Source organism: Triturus cristatus, chromosome 7, assembly GCF_964204655.1.
Source record: "Triturus cristatus chromosome 7, aTriCri1.1, whole genome shotgun sequence".
NCBI classification, from domain to species: domain Eukaryota; kingdom Metazoa; phylum Chordata; class Amphibia; order Caudata; family Salamandridae; genus Triturus; species Triturus cristatus.
Window position 1 is genome coordinate 483,094,255 of NC_140590.1, and position 13,792 is coordinate 483,108,046.

The 13,792-nt window shown below is 46.2% G+C and overlaps 1 protein-coding gene across 1 annotated transcript in view; it reads right to left on the reverse strand.

Annotated features, from left to right (window-relative positions):
- Positions 1-13,792, reverse strand: part of LOC146809955 (testis-expressed protein 47-like) — a 166,171-nt gene that overhangs the window by 151,503 nt on the left and 876 nt on the right. The window lies entirely within an intron of this gene.

Consider the following 13,792-nt stretch of genomic DNA (forward strand, 5'->3'; position numbering starts at 1 on the left):
CAGCTGTGCATCAATAATAACTCCCAAGTTTTTTTACTGACTCGAATGACTGTGGGGGTGGTCCCAATACTGCAGGCCACAGCTATTTTCTCTAGTGACTAACTCAGATCCTGGAGACTAGCAATCCTGCCTTGTATGGATTACATTTCAAAGAATTTATAGCCATCCAAGAATGCACAAAGGTGAGGATTTCAGGAAGTTAAGCAGAGTAGTGAGAAGCAACTCTGTTTTTGGTAGTCAAAGGCTACCATCTAGATATTAAACAGGGCAGAGGATAGGATTGACCAGGGAGGCACACTCCACCTAACTAGGGTTGCGGGAGGGCTAGAAGGGTATACACTGGATTACCTGTAGGCGATCAGTAAAAAAAGGTCTGGATCCAGCCAGAGGCCTCATATCTGATGCCTAGATTGTGAATGAGAGCACAGGGTTTTCTGAAGTGGAAAAGTCTAGTAGGGTGAATGCACAAACCTCTACAGGTGGTCTAAAGTGGAAAAGTCCAGTAGGGTGAATGCACAAACCTCTCCACTACGAGCTATCTGATAAAAGACATCCAGAACTCACATGACCACCAGCTCAGTGCTCCTGCTCGGCCTGCAATTTGCTTGTATTTAACCTCTTCAGTGCCCATGACGAGATAGTCTCGTCATGGAGCACGGTCGCGCTGTGCCCATGACGAGACTATCTCGTCATGAACCCCACCCACTAATAAAACGCCCGGCACAGGAGGGGGAAAGGGCGTGGCACAGAAGGGGTTAAAGGATTTCACAATTGAATAAATGTCCACAATTGTTGAAATGGTAGTCTTTTCAATATCTTTCTGAAATATGGGAGGTCAGAGATTGGTTGATAATTTGCAAGATCGTCAACTGCTTTGGAAGATTATTTTAACAAAGGTTTTCTAATAGCAGATTTCCAGGCATTAAGGACCTTGCCTTGGGTAAGAGAGAGCTCGAATAAGCAAATCAAATCCAGAATTGAAAAAGGGCAGATATTTTCGTTGTCAATAATAGACATGGGCAGGTTGGTGTTGTTATGGGCTTTGAGATTGGGTGTAATAATAGCAATTTTATTTGAGAAGTAGTTGGCAAATCTAATACAAAACGTTTGGGGATCATTAACAGGGTGTGGAAGCCAAGGGTGTGGCAAGATTGTTGACTACTGCAAAAAGTTATTTTACAAGTTAGTGACAGTCTGTATGTGTGAAAAGTAATAGGCACATTATGCTTCCCAAGTTTTAGATTTAAATTTGGCTAAAGCTTGCAAATCAAGTACTTTAGCTGTAGAGTCGTAGTTTGAACACTGGTGTCGTTCAGCTTATCACAAAGCGAAGTTAAAGGCAGCTAGTTCATCAGTGAACCATTGATCGTGTCTACGGTTGCAGTTAGAAGTACAATTATTCATCTGGGTGTGAAGAATGGCATCAAAACAATTGTAAAATTGTGTTGCAAAATGATTAGAAATTCATTGATAACTTTAAAAGGGTTTTGACATGCAAAAAGTATCACACATCCAAAATGAGTGATCAGTATATGCATTGGTAATACAGATGGTCATTAAAATCCTGCTGAACCCACCAAGAGTATGTGGTGTGCTTTTGTATAGGGTACACTTAGTGCTTAATTTGTAAAAAAAGAAGTGCTGGAGCCCAGTGATTTTGCTCAGAAGCCCATGGCTGGTGCTATCAAAAGGTCGGGGAGCGGAATACAAAGACTGTGTAGCCTTGATTCCATCTAATGACTCTGTAATGCACCACCAGATACTTTCTGCCCCTTTATCTCATTTGCGTACATTCGTTTTCACCCCACCCTCTCCCTTTATCACTGTTTTTCCACCTTTCTCTTCCTCTTTCTTTATTATTTTGAACTTTTCCTCTAGGTCATTATCTGTTCAGGAATAATGATGGCTGGTCCCTAAAAATGAGTGCCAGTGGGCCCCGCATGCAACCAAATTAAGCTGTGGGTACACTACTTAGATCTGGAAGGCTCCCTTCCTCTAGTCTGCCAGGGGGTCAACAAATGCAAGTGCCACATATTATCTCCAGACTTTGGAAAAATACTGGTGGGGAACTTCCCTTGCCGCATATTCTCATGCATGTGATGTATATATGTGATAAGCTGGCCTGGAATGATGTCCACTAATGTAAGTGTGCACCTTGCACCAGTCCAGACAACACTTATGGTGATTTAAGAGGTCTCAGACAACCTTAGAAAGCTATCCAAGGGGTACCTGTGGAGAGCAGCCTTTAGGCTTAGTCTTGAAGGAGTGCAAAGCAGCTTGTTTTACCAGAATGCCATCTTATAGTATAGATTAAATGACAAAGTATTTATAAAAAGATGTGTTTATTATATAACACTATCTAGTATGTTACAGTATCTCCTACATGGAGATAGACACAAAGCACACAATACCTTAGCAAAGAAATCCCAGTAAATAGATCTAATACACAGTGGACCCCAGGGGATGGGGGGGACCAAACCATATACTAAAAAAGTGGTATAAGAACCACGACTTGAGTCAGGACAATGTTGAGAGGACGTAGAATTGCTGGGGACCCACAGACCCACCCAAGGTAAGTAGATAGGGACCCCACGGGGAGCGTGTGCAGTGAGTGTGCAAATTGCAGTTGGAATTTTAAAGATTAGGGACCCTTCCCAGTGGACTCTGAAGAAACCCCGTGGAAGACAGAAGATTGGAGAGCCACCCCACCCGTAGATACTGTGGTACCCAAGTTACCTATCCCAGGGAAGCTGGGTGCACAGGGGTGAAGTGGTGTCGGAAACACCGGTCGCACCCAATGCAGGACTTCAGGAAAGTGCTGGTACTGGAAGGGGAGAAAGTGTCCGGAGGAATCCAAGCTTGGGTATTGGAAGAGGAGTACCTGAAAGCAGAAGGGACAGTGTCTATGTCACTCAGGAGTAACCAGAAGACACAGGCACAGACGAGGCAGCAGACTGAAAGGGAGATGAAGTCAGGCCCAAACGAAGTCCAGAGTGCCCAGACTGTAGAAGTGCAGTGGTTTCAATTCTGAATCTTGTCCACGATGAATCTAGGGACCTACACCCAGATAATCCCTTAGGTACCCCAAGGAGAGGGTTGGGACAGGGGGAAGGTTACTCCCATATCCTTTGTTCAGTTTCGTGCCAGAGCGGGAGCCAACAGCTCCCAGGACTGGTTTAAACTGGACTATGCACAGGGACACCAAATGTGACCCTCATGCGGACTTTTAGGTGCTGGCAAGCGCACCCACCCAGCCCTAATACACTAAATCCTGTCTGGGAAGTGGTCATACCTCCCTGTGACGGGATGCCTATTGTTCTGCCTTTCCTTGCTCGAGTTTGGCTCAGCAACAGGAGGGCAGAAATGTGTCTCTGGTCGGCAGCAACCATTTTTGCGCTGTCTGGGACTAGAAGGCTGGCACAGGGAACACAGAGATCCTAACGGAGGGCTCTTCTGGTGCTTGGAATCATACCTCCCACACAGTTTATGGTGTGGGGATCTGATTCCAACATGTTTGATACCAAACAGGATAGGATTTGTTGCAGCCGCTTAAGATGGTCATCGTGCGGTCACATGATGCCCCTCTATATAGTATATGGCTGCTTCACCAACAATCCAGGAGAATGGACTCAATAGGCTGCAGGGGTGTCCTGCTCATGCAGGGGCAGCCTCTCACTTAGAATCAAGCACCCTGCCCTCAGGATTCTAAAGGCCCGCTAGAGGGGTGAATTATAGGTTTTAAGTACAGTGACCCTTAGATTAGTAAATCTATATCTTTTGTACGTGGTGCATGCACCAACTTACACAGGCTGCAATGGCAGACATGTAGTTCCATTTTGAATGGTCTCTCCTGGGTGGCATAATACCATGCTGCAGCCTATGGGAGACCTCTGGGGTACCTATGCCCTGGGTACATGGGTACCATATACTAGGGACTGACAAGGGTACCCCAGTATCCAATCTGGGATGTACCTAGGTACTGAACACAAAAGTTTAGGGAGAAAGCAGATGGACTGCGGTCCTGATTAGCAGGATCCCAGTCAGTCTAGTCAAAAACAGTATCACATCAAGCAAAGAGTGGGAGTAACCATAAGAAGCAGGTCCTACTTTCCTACAATATATTTGTCACCAGATTCTCCAGGACTCTTTTCGAGAACATACCTCAATACGGAAGCCAAGGAGTTAGGAATGTTGCGCTCTCTTTTGGGAGTTGGCGGAGTTCAGATGTTTCAACCATATTTAAATACTCTTTCTCAAAAAAGCATAGGTGTTCACAATGTGTTGATACGTAGGCACATATTTGTAACCCAGAATGTTGAAGAATCGTTTTTTAGGTCTCGCCTGACCCAGCGCATGCGCTGGTCTGGCGAGACATTTTGTGAGGGCTCCAAAGAGTGCTACCAGGCCGGCCTAGACCTACAGTGCATGTGCGCGGGCGCGCGCGCGGCGCTTTACCGTGATTACTTTCACTTTTGTGGCCACACGGCCGCTTTGATGTTTGATCGCGATCACAGATAGGCTTTAATAGATTGCAGCAGTTAAAACAAGCATTGGCATAGCCAACGGGTCTCGCTTTTGGGACCTTATAAGTGTTTAGTTATGCAACTGTTGCATGGCTAAACACTTATAATGTCCCTAAGGCGAGACCTATTGGCTATGCCAATGCTTGTTAAGTTTTGCTGAATGGCCAGAATGAACATCTATGCTTCACAGCACTCACACGCAGGATACACCCACACTGTCTGGATCTGTGGACAGGGGCGGCTCCTCCATTTGAGCAGAGAGGCGTCGCTCCACAGGCCGGTGCTGAGAAATAAAATGGTAATAAAGTTTATTTATTATCATTTGATTTTCAAGCAATCAACCTGTACTGAACTGAGTAGCAGGATGGGGCGGAGCCAGTGCTGCCGAGTGGCAGCAGCAATTAGCTGTGCACTTTAAACTGTGCATGTCTCTTTGGCCAGCCGTCTTGGCACTGCCATACAGACATCCACATTTTAAAGTTCTCTAACCTTGCTGTTTTAGACAACTGGGTTAGAGAAAGAGCAGGCTTCCAGTGCTCTTAGAAGCGCTGGGAGAGCCTGCTCTATCCAATCCTGGCGCTGCTTTCATGCTGTGAAAGCAGCACCAGGATTGGTTAGTGCAGTTTCCTGGGTCCCAGAGTCTACCTGGAAGAAAGACGACGGTAGAAGAGGACGTCGCACCTCAAGGTAAGTGTTTTTCATTTTTTTTTTGCATTTCCCCCGGCTCACCATCTTCAGTACATGGTAGCAGCCACAGTCTGTGGAGTATAACTAATGAGGGCATAAGAGGAGTGCATGCGAGAAAAACGGACAAAACATTTCTTTTTACAACACCGCCCGCACCGGCCTCCCTAAATCAAACCAAGGGTCACCTTTCTGGGGGTTCCCAGAGTAATAAGTGGTTACTGGGCATAAATTGTGACAACTATAGTCTTTTGCCTCTGGGGTTTACCTTACTTGTTGTTAAAAAACTGAGCAACAAGTACACCGTCCTAGCACTGGAGTGTTATGCTGGTAAAGAAGAGCAGTCCAAGAAATGGACAGGAGGAAGCATTGGCTAAAAAACTGAATTTAGCAAAGTGCACATTAACGACTAACAACTCAATGACCAGTGAGTCGTTTACATGTAAAAAATAAAACACAATTGAATCTACTCAACCGCGTCTAAATTCCATTAATAAAACTGCCAGAAAGGAAATAATGAAATAACCAGTAGCACCTCCTGACTAGCGATCCATGAGTTTAACTGGGTTACGCAATGTAACAACCCCTTCGTTTATTGTCTGTCAAGAAGTTGCGCATAATATAGGAGCCATTTGTATGGGGTGTAGCACAGTTACTGAGGAGAGAGACAATCACGTTTCTACGTTGTCACTACTGGGTTTAATCTGCGTGGCCTCACCATCACTGTTTCCGCTTTAATTTGGTACGCATGCGCTCACACTTCACAGGCACTTGGGCCGCTGCGTTGGGAGGGCCTGGTGAAGTTAGGGGCTGTTCCTGTTGTGTTCAGGCTGAGGATGTGAGTTTGTGTACTGCTCCGACGCCTCCCATGCTCGGCTAAGCTCCACTGCTTCTACGAGGTCTACACAGGCCCAGCAACCCTGTACCTGTAGGGGACAACACAGCGAGAAAAGACCCTTGCCACAATGGCGGTGTCAAAGGGGAAGGGAATGGAAAGTGAGGGGCGAAGTTGATGGAAACTGACAGAGGGTTTCCAGTGCCCACACACTGGTATCCTCGGGCCAGCGGGAGTTAAATAAAGGCAATATCCGGAAAACTGATGGACGCGGTTACGGCTGTGCTCTGCAACTGCAGTTCATGGGTGCACCGTGCACAGCTAGTAAATTGCAGCGCATGGTAAACTTTTTGGCATGGCGGTGAAGGGTTGCAATCCTATGTCAATGGTGGATGGATGGAGGTGGGAGGACAAGAAAGGTGAGCATGAGATTGAATTTCTGGCCCTGATAACTGCTAGGCTTACTTGGATCGAGTCTGTGGGCAGCTTACCCCAATGATACACTTTTATACCTGTAGGCGGACCGGCGTACGCTCAGGGTCAGGCTGAGTGCACACTAGGAACACACCAGTGGGGCCAGGGCCACACCAAAATGTTCTTGCAGCACTGATCGGTCCCCTGGGCCAGACGGACTGCAGCCGATTCCCAGTCGTGCTGCACAGATACTTCCTTCCAGACAGCTGGGATTTGGGGCTCCTATTCCCGACAGCTTCTGAACTCAGGCGTACACCTGCGCAGCACGCGCTCGAATCGATCCATCAAGGAAGTTCTCAACTTGCAGGATCAATATCTACCAATGGTACTAGCCCTGGGGCATGGCATACTTACCCAGCACACGTGTGCAGGGTTCTTTATCCGGATGTTGATAATAATAATAATAAAGAAGTTTATATAGCGCTTGGTTATACTATCTAGTATGTCCCCGCGCTGCGGTACCAATGGACAGCTCATATAGGGCATTTCGGCATTCTAGAAACCCGGGAGAGAGAAACCCTCTATTCTATCTTGAACAGCCAGGTCTTCAAGTTCTTCCGAAATATACTTTCGGACCAAACGCATAGTGACCACACCGTCATCCGCTCCACTCAACACGTATGCACAGACCAGACGTCACCCAAAGATTACACTGACACATTCGTTATGGGTGAAGAACTGCTGCAGGTTTATTTCATACAACATAAGTATGACAATAGAGTGGGTTATCTTACGTGCGATCCAGGGCAAGCACCCCCTCGCTGCTCTGCCCGCCTTGCGAGCCAGCACGCACGGTGGGTTGATGCCCGGCAGTGCGGCACATTTTTTTCAGATCCTCCTTTGGATCACGTGATCTGTCTAATACTCCCGCCCCCTTTTAACGGGGGCGGAGCGTGTTATGGCACACCCCCGGTTGGTCAGGCCCCCCAACCGCCCGAAGGACTAACGGGGCGCTGTCGCGGTCTTCCCAGAACCTCCTTCGGCTCCCGGACCTTGGCTCGGGCACCCTTACTGTGCCGGACAGGGGTACCCTTACTGTACCGACTGTCGCAGAGGTACCCTTACTGTACCCTTCTGCCTCCAGATCGCCCTGTAACTCCGCCTGCAACACAAGAAAAAACATTATAACATTCCAGTTGCGCGCTGCCTACGCCGCGCAGTGTAAGCCGAAAGGGTGGGATCTCGCTCGGCCAGGAGTGTACACAGGAAGCAGAGGGCGATCTACGGGGGCGGTGGGCATAAATAGGGCCTGGCCCCGCCCAGCCCAGTGGCCCGCCTCCCGCAGCAATGCCCATTGGGGGCCTGCCCTCCCCAAGGCGCGGTCTCTCGAGAGAGATGGAACAGGGGGGGGGGAGGCTCTGACGGGTGGCCACTAGAGAGCTGCCCTGCTGATGTCCCCCTGCATGGGACGCGGGCAGCGGCATAGTGACCACACCGTCATCAGCTCCACTCAACACGTATGCACAGACGTCACCCAAAGATTACACTGACACATTCTTTAGGGGTGAAGAACTGCTGCAGGTTTATTTCATACAACATAAGTATGACGATAGAGTGGGTTATCTTACGGGCGATCCAGGGCAAGCAGCCCCTCGCTGCTCCGCCCGCCTTGCGAGCCAGCACGCACAGTGGGTCGATGCCCGGCAGTGCGGCACATTTTTTTCAGATCCTCCTTTGGATCACGTGATTTGTCTAATACTCCCGCCCCCTTTTAACGGGGGCGGAGTGTGTTGTGGCACACCCCCGGTTGTCAGGCCCCCCCAACCGCCCGAAGGACTAACGGGGCGCCGTCGCGGTCTTCCCAGAACCTCCTTCGGCTCCCGCACCTTGGCTCGGGCACCCTTACTGTGCCAGACAGGGGTACCCTTACTGTACCGACTGTCGCAGAGGTACCCTTACTGTACCCTTCTGCCTCCAGATCGCCCTGTAACTCCGCCACAGCTCTGGGGAGGCTCCCGTCGCTGCCAGAGCCACCCCTTCCTCCCTTCGCTGTTATAGGTGCCCTGCCCCTGCGAGCTAGCTTTAGTGGGCTAAATTATGGATCCTGTTCCATAACCCGTAAATAACATCAATAATTTACAACTTTACTCAGAACACCAGAGCAGCCTACCAAAGGGGATTTCCACCAAAAGCGAATTGACGCAAGGATGTCTTTTGGCCCCACTGCTGTTCAGCTTATACGTGAATGATGTTCCTAACTTCTTTGCGATGCAACTGCATTGTAGAGCCAGAACTGAACCATAGCATTTTTTTTTTTTAATTCTTCAATCCATCTATACCCTTCGTTCCTTGAACATAATTTTATAAACAATGGAAGAATATGTTCTCTGCAGGGAAGGTGGATGTATTACGGAAAACAGAGTATCTTTCCTGGCACGAAGAAGGTCTCATTTTCCACTTTGTCTAAAAAGGTGATGTATTGATAGTGTTTATGGTTCCCGAATTGCAGCCGCTTCGGGGTTTGCATGATTTCTAGGCAGGGTAAAATATTTAAAGCTGACTGCTAACAGATGAGAATTTGCTTCTGAAGGATACATATCTTTCAGCTCGAGGACCAAAATTTGCGAACGTTTCAAACCCCTCGGCTACAAGGAAAGACTGAGCGAAGAAGAGCAACACCTAAATCTGTTTCTCAGGCTGGGAAATATGGCATGGGTAACAAGGCATTGAAACTGGCGGTTATGGACATGAAATCCTATTGTGATTTTCAATTGGGCCAAATTAGGGCCCTTTGTGGCTTAGAAGTGTGTTTCCAACAGCTACAGCACAAGAAAGCAAGATGAAGGTAACGTGTGAGTTACTGCCTTCCCTACGTTCATCAACACAGCGGACATCACGGGTATCTAATGATGGGATGGGCACTTAAAAGCTGTGAACATCAGACAGTAGGGGGGCAACAGCCTCTGTCTTTGTACTCTCACCCAGCACACGGGAAACATATGCTCACTGTCCCTGGCTGCTTCATGACACTGTCTCTGAATGATTAATGCCACCCTTAGCTAGTGACAGCATTCTTGGCCAGTGATTCGTTGAGACAATATCACCTTCCTACAGTATGCTAATACAAATCAATGAAAATAGCTAAAACTGCTAACTCTGCCGTATTTACCTTTTTGGCCAATGCTCCCTACTTTTGCTTCCTTTCACATTGTATTATTATCCTCTTGCTTTACTTCAAATGACCACTATCTCAGCGACATCTCCTGGTTTTGGCCTCCCTACTGCCAATAATGACCTAGCATTCTGGGGATCTATCTTAACTAACCAGATAATACGAGTTTTATTGCATATTTTTGCAAATGAAGTTACATTAAATTAGATGATGGAGTCTTATTCTAGCCTTGTTCTTCAATAGTTCATATAAAATCAAACTAAGATAATATTATTGAAATATTTCGGTTAATTCCTACTTTTTAATTTACTTAAAATTAAAGCTTATTTCCTGAAGACGACATGTAATATGAACTAATATTTATAGAAATCAAATCAGTTTTAATAATTGAATTGGCTCAGCACCTCCTTCCCTAATTCAAAACCTAATGCTAACCACAACAATCGGGAACCTATGTGCAAATGCCATTTTTTTTTTTTTTTTTAAATACAGGCACTGAAAATATTTACCATTTGTGTAATGTTTGCTATATAATGTTGTTAGTTAATGTTATTGACTGATACAACTTGAACTGCAATTTTTAGAATTGATTTTGTAAAACGATGTAACCTTATCTCACCTTTAACCATAACTATTAGTCCAAAATATCGTTAAACTTGTTGACTTCCATTTAATTAATTTCAAAATAGTGTAATTTCTTTTTTATTAATTGTTTATTCCAACAGTATGGCTTGCTGTCACCTTGTGAAACATCCTGTGTGGTTCCACAAGCTCTGTTTTCGAATCTCTCAGTTTGTGCAATAAACACATTATGTCCTGCTCCTAAAAGATTATGAAAACCAATCCAACATTTGTTATGTTATGGTATACTAAATTTGTAGGGCACACGTACCAGGTTGGTTTCCTGGCGCTACTCTGAAAGCTGTTAGGGTGGTATGTTACTCATATACCTGTCTAACTAGCCATGTTTTAGGAGTTTGCGGGAAGTCATGAGGTCAGTGCAGGACCTAATCTCTAGAGGTGGGGAGTTCCAATATCTGGGACCTGGTGTGATAAACCTTGTTCCACCAAAGTGTTTCCATTTAAAGGATCCCTCGGGAAACCACATGTAGTTTTAATCTTGGGGGTCGCGACGTGGCCCAGGTGAACATTTCACGTCAACACATTAATATCGTAGAATGGATAAAAGAGAGCAGTATTTTTTTATTTTTTTTGGATTCCATAACAAAATGACTTTCGAGATTTTGCACCATAACCACTTGATGTGCCATTGGCTTGCCTATTTGGCAATGTCCTTTTCGAAGGAGTACAGCTCTCAGATATCATTCACCCAACACAGGGCATCTTCTGAGCGACACCAAATATTTACCGCTCCTTGTGCTTACTAAAATGGACCCGATCCTTAGCTCCCAGAACACAATGCACTTAAATGTCATCTGGCCCTGGTGCCTATCAAGCAACTGTGATAGCATCTGTCACCGTCATAAAATAAATAAACGAACTTCAAAAGGTCGCAGAAGAGGCGAGCCAGGCTAAGTCTCGGTAGACCATGTCACTCTGGGCTTTACCTTGCCTCCCTGTGGAACAGGGAGAATAACCTTAAAGATGTTATGTATGACACACAAACCCAGGCCTTCCGCTTGTCTCAAAACAGCTCAGGCTGATGACATTCCTGTATAGACTAAGCTGCCACTATGACTGTGAGTCGAAGAAAACATTACACCCGAATAGCAAGGCTAAAGATGAAAGGCAGCAGCATCTCTTGACTTAAGCGTGGAACTCACAATAATAAATACCTTCAAGATGTTATGTATGACCCACAAACCCAGGCCCTCAGCTTGTCTCAAAACAGCTCAAGCTGCTGACTTTTCTGTATAGACTAAGCTGCCACTATGACTGTGATTTGAAAGAAAACATTACACCAGCTGTTTTCGAATAGCAAGGCAAAGATGAAAGACAGCAGCACCTCTTGACTCAAGCGTGGAACTCACAATAATAACATCGGTATTCCAAATCCAAACCTTTAACCAATATTTGATCACATGTGACTATCTTAATCACCATCAGCCTGGGCCTACTTCCTTAGTAAAATGGCGAGTGGCCCGCAAAAAAGTACCTTTGAAATATAAAGCCATGCATTTTCAACATGAAGCCAGGAATCGAAGGAAAGCTTGGGGACAATAGTGTGAATAGTGATGGTGGCCTCTGGTTCAGGGCTTTCAGGAATGAAACATCCGTCAAGTTAAGAGAGACCACTAACTCAACTCGAGCTTGGGAAACTGCCCCATAGGTTGCTTGCATGGATTGTAGTTCCACCAGCGTGTGGGCTGCAATAAGAATTACATTACAGGGACCAATTTGAGCATGATGTTTGGACAACAATGCCTATATATCTTACATCAGACTCTGAAAACCATGCTGTTTTGGCAAGCCGTTATGTTCGAGGAAGTGGTAGTAAAAGTAGCCAGTTTACTGTACCTGCAACTAACAACATGTCTCTATACCAATACTTGTCTCATTCAGAATGTTTCCAATAAAACCCTTCCACAAAGGAAAACATATTACAGCCTTATAGCCCGCAGCAGCGGGCTATACCAGCTGTTAGTACGCCCGCTGCAGCGTTAAAGGCCCGACAGTAAAGACTATTCCATACTCCCACCGCTAATAGAACGGCCTGGGCAGCAGGCAATATCAATCTTAATGAGATTGAATTCCTCAATGCATGCTGTAGTGGTACACTCTAAAATTAGATCGACAGTGCTAACTGGAATCCTGTCCCCAGCGCCGGAGCTGAACAATAAGAGGTGGTGCCAAGCACCAAGGACCACCCACTCACACTTAGCTTAGTGTGTCAAGGCCCTCCCTGACACCACCCGTCTCCAACTTTGATCTAGTAAGAACCAAGCTCGCTACCCCCACACATTCCGGCCAGCACAGGAAGTCACCGAAAATACAATACTGCCGCCAAACACCTATGGTGTCACACAGAACTTATTTTACGGTATTTTGGAGACACAGGCGGCTGCTGTAGAGATCTAGCTGTGTCAGTCCAGGCTAGGGCTATCAACTAACCGGCTGGCACAGTGGGGGTGCTCATGCTGAAACTATGTGTGAGTGCTATCTTGTTACGGACCCCAAATATCCGAAATAGGTGAAGCGCATGCTGCAGACTTCGAATGACAAAGCCAGATCACTGACGTCCACACTATGTAAAACAGCTTCTCTTGTTAAAAAAGTAGCTAGTGAGCTGCAGATTACCCTAATATGTCTGCAACACACCCTCATGCTAGACTATTTGGTACCATATATATTTTCCAGTTTATGGTAGTGCTGCACGAGCAGCAAGGTATCGAGTGCTTGCGCGCTTTACCTGCGCACCAACTAACGCTAGACCAAGGACACACTCCTTTCTTATTAGGCACAGGAAGAATAAGTGATTTTCCCAGAATCACTGCATATTGATAAGGCGCTGAGGCTTCGGGCCTGGTTCTTCCCCAGCATATCGTAATGGGCCATGCACTAGCTAGTTGTGCATGGAAAGTATAATTTTCAGTAGCTAAAGTTTGAAATCTGTTATTTTCTGCCCGATAAACCAGTTTCATTGGGTATCACTAGAAAATTATACTTAGTTGCCGGAAATAATTTGGTTTGTATCCTGCGCTATGCTGGTTATGATGAATGTAATTCGGCACGCCCTAAAAGTGTTGTAGAACTCACGCACTCCCGCGGTAAACGGCGGTGCCGGCCTTGGCGATGGTGGCGCCCTGTGCAAGAATGTTGTTGGCGCCCCCCCAATGCCGCCTCCCCCACAGATTCTCTCACTAGCCCCCTTTAACAGTTGACCAAGTTTCCATAACCACACTCTCAGATGCATTGAATTAGTTATATAGCGCCACTCCTACCAGTGTAGGGTGACAGAGAACTTTGCATCCCACACAAAAACCGCCAAGCCAATCAATCATATGCATGTGAATCTGTGTATAGGAAATGTTACCTGAGCCAAAGGACTCAAAGTGTAGGAGACTCATGTCATCCCTACTGGCAGGCAGTATAGTTTAAGGCTGCTTGGTATGGAGAAGCACAAGCTCAGTCGATTTCTAGCCAAATTAACCCTCTTTGCAACATTAATCAATGTTCTAATAATGTATGCCTAGCGGTGTGTAT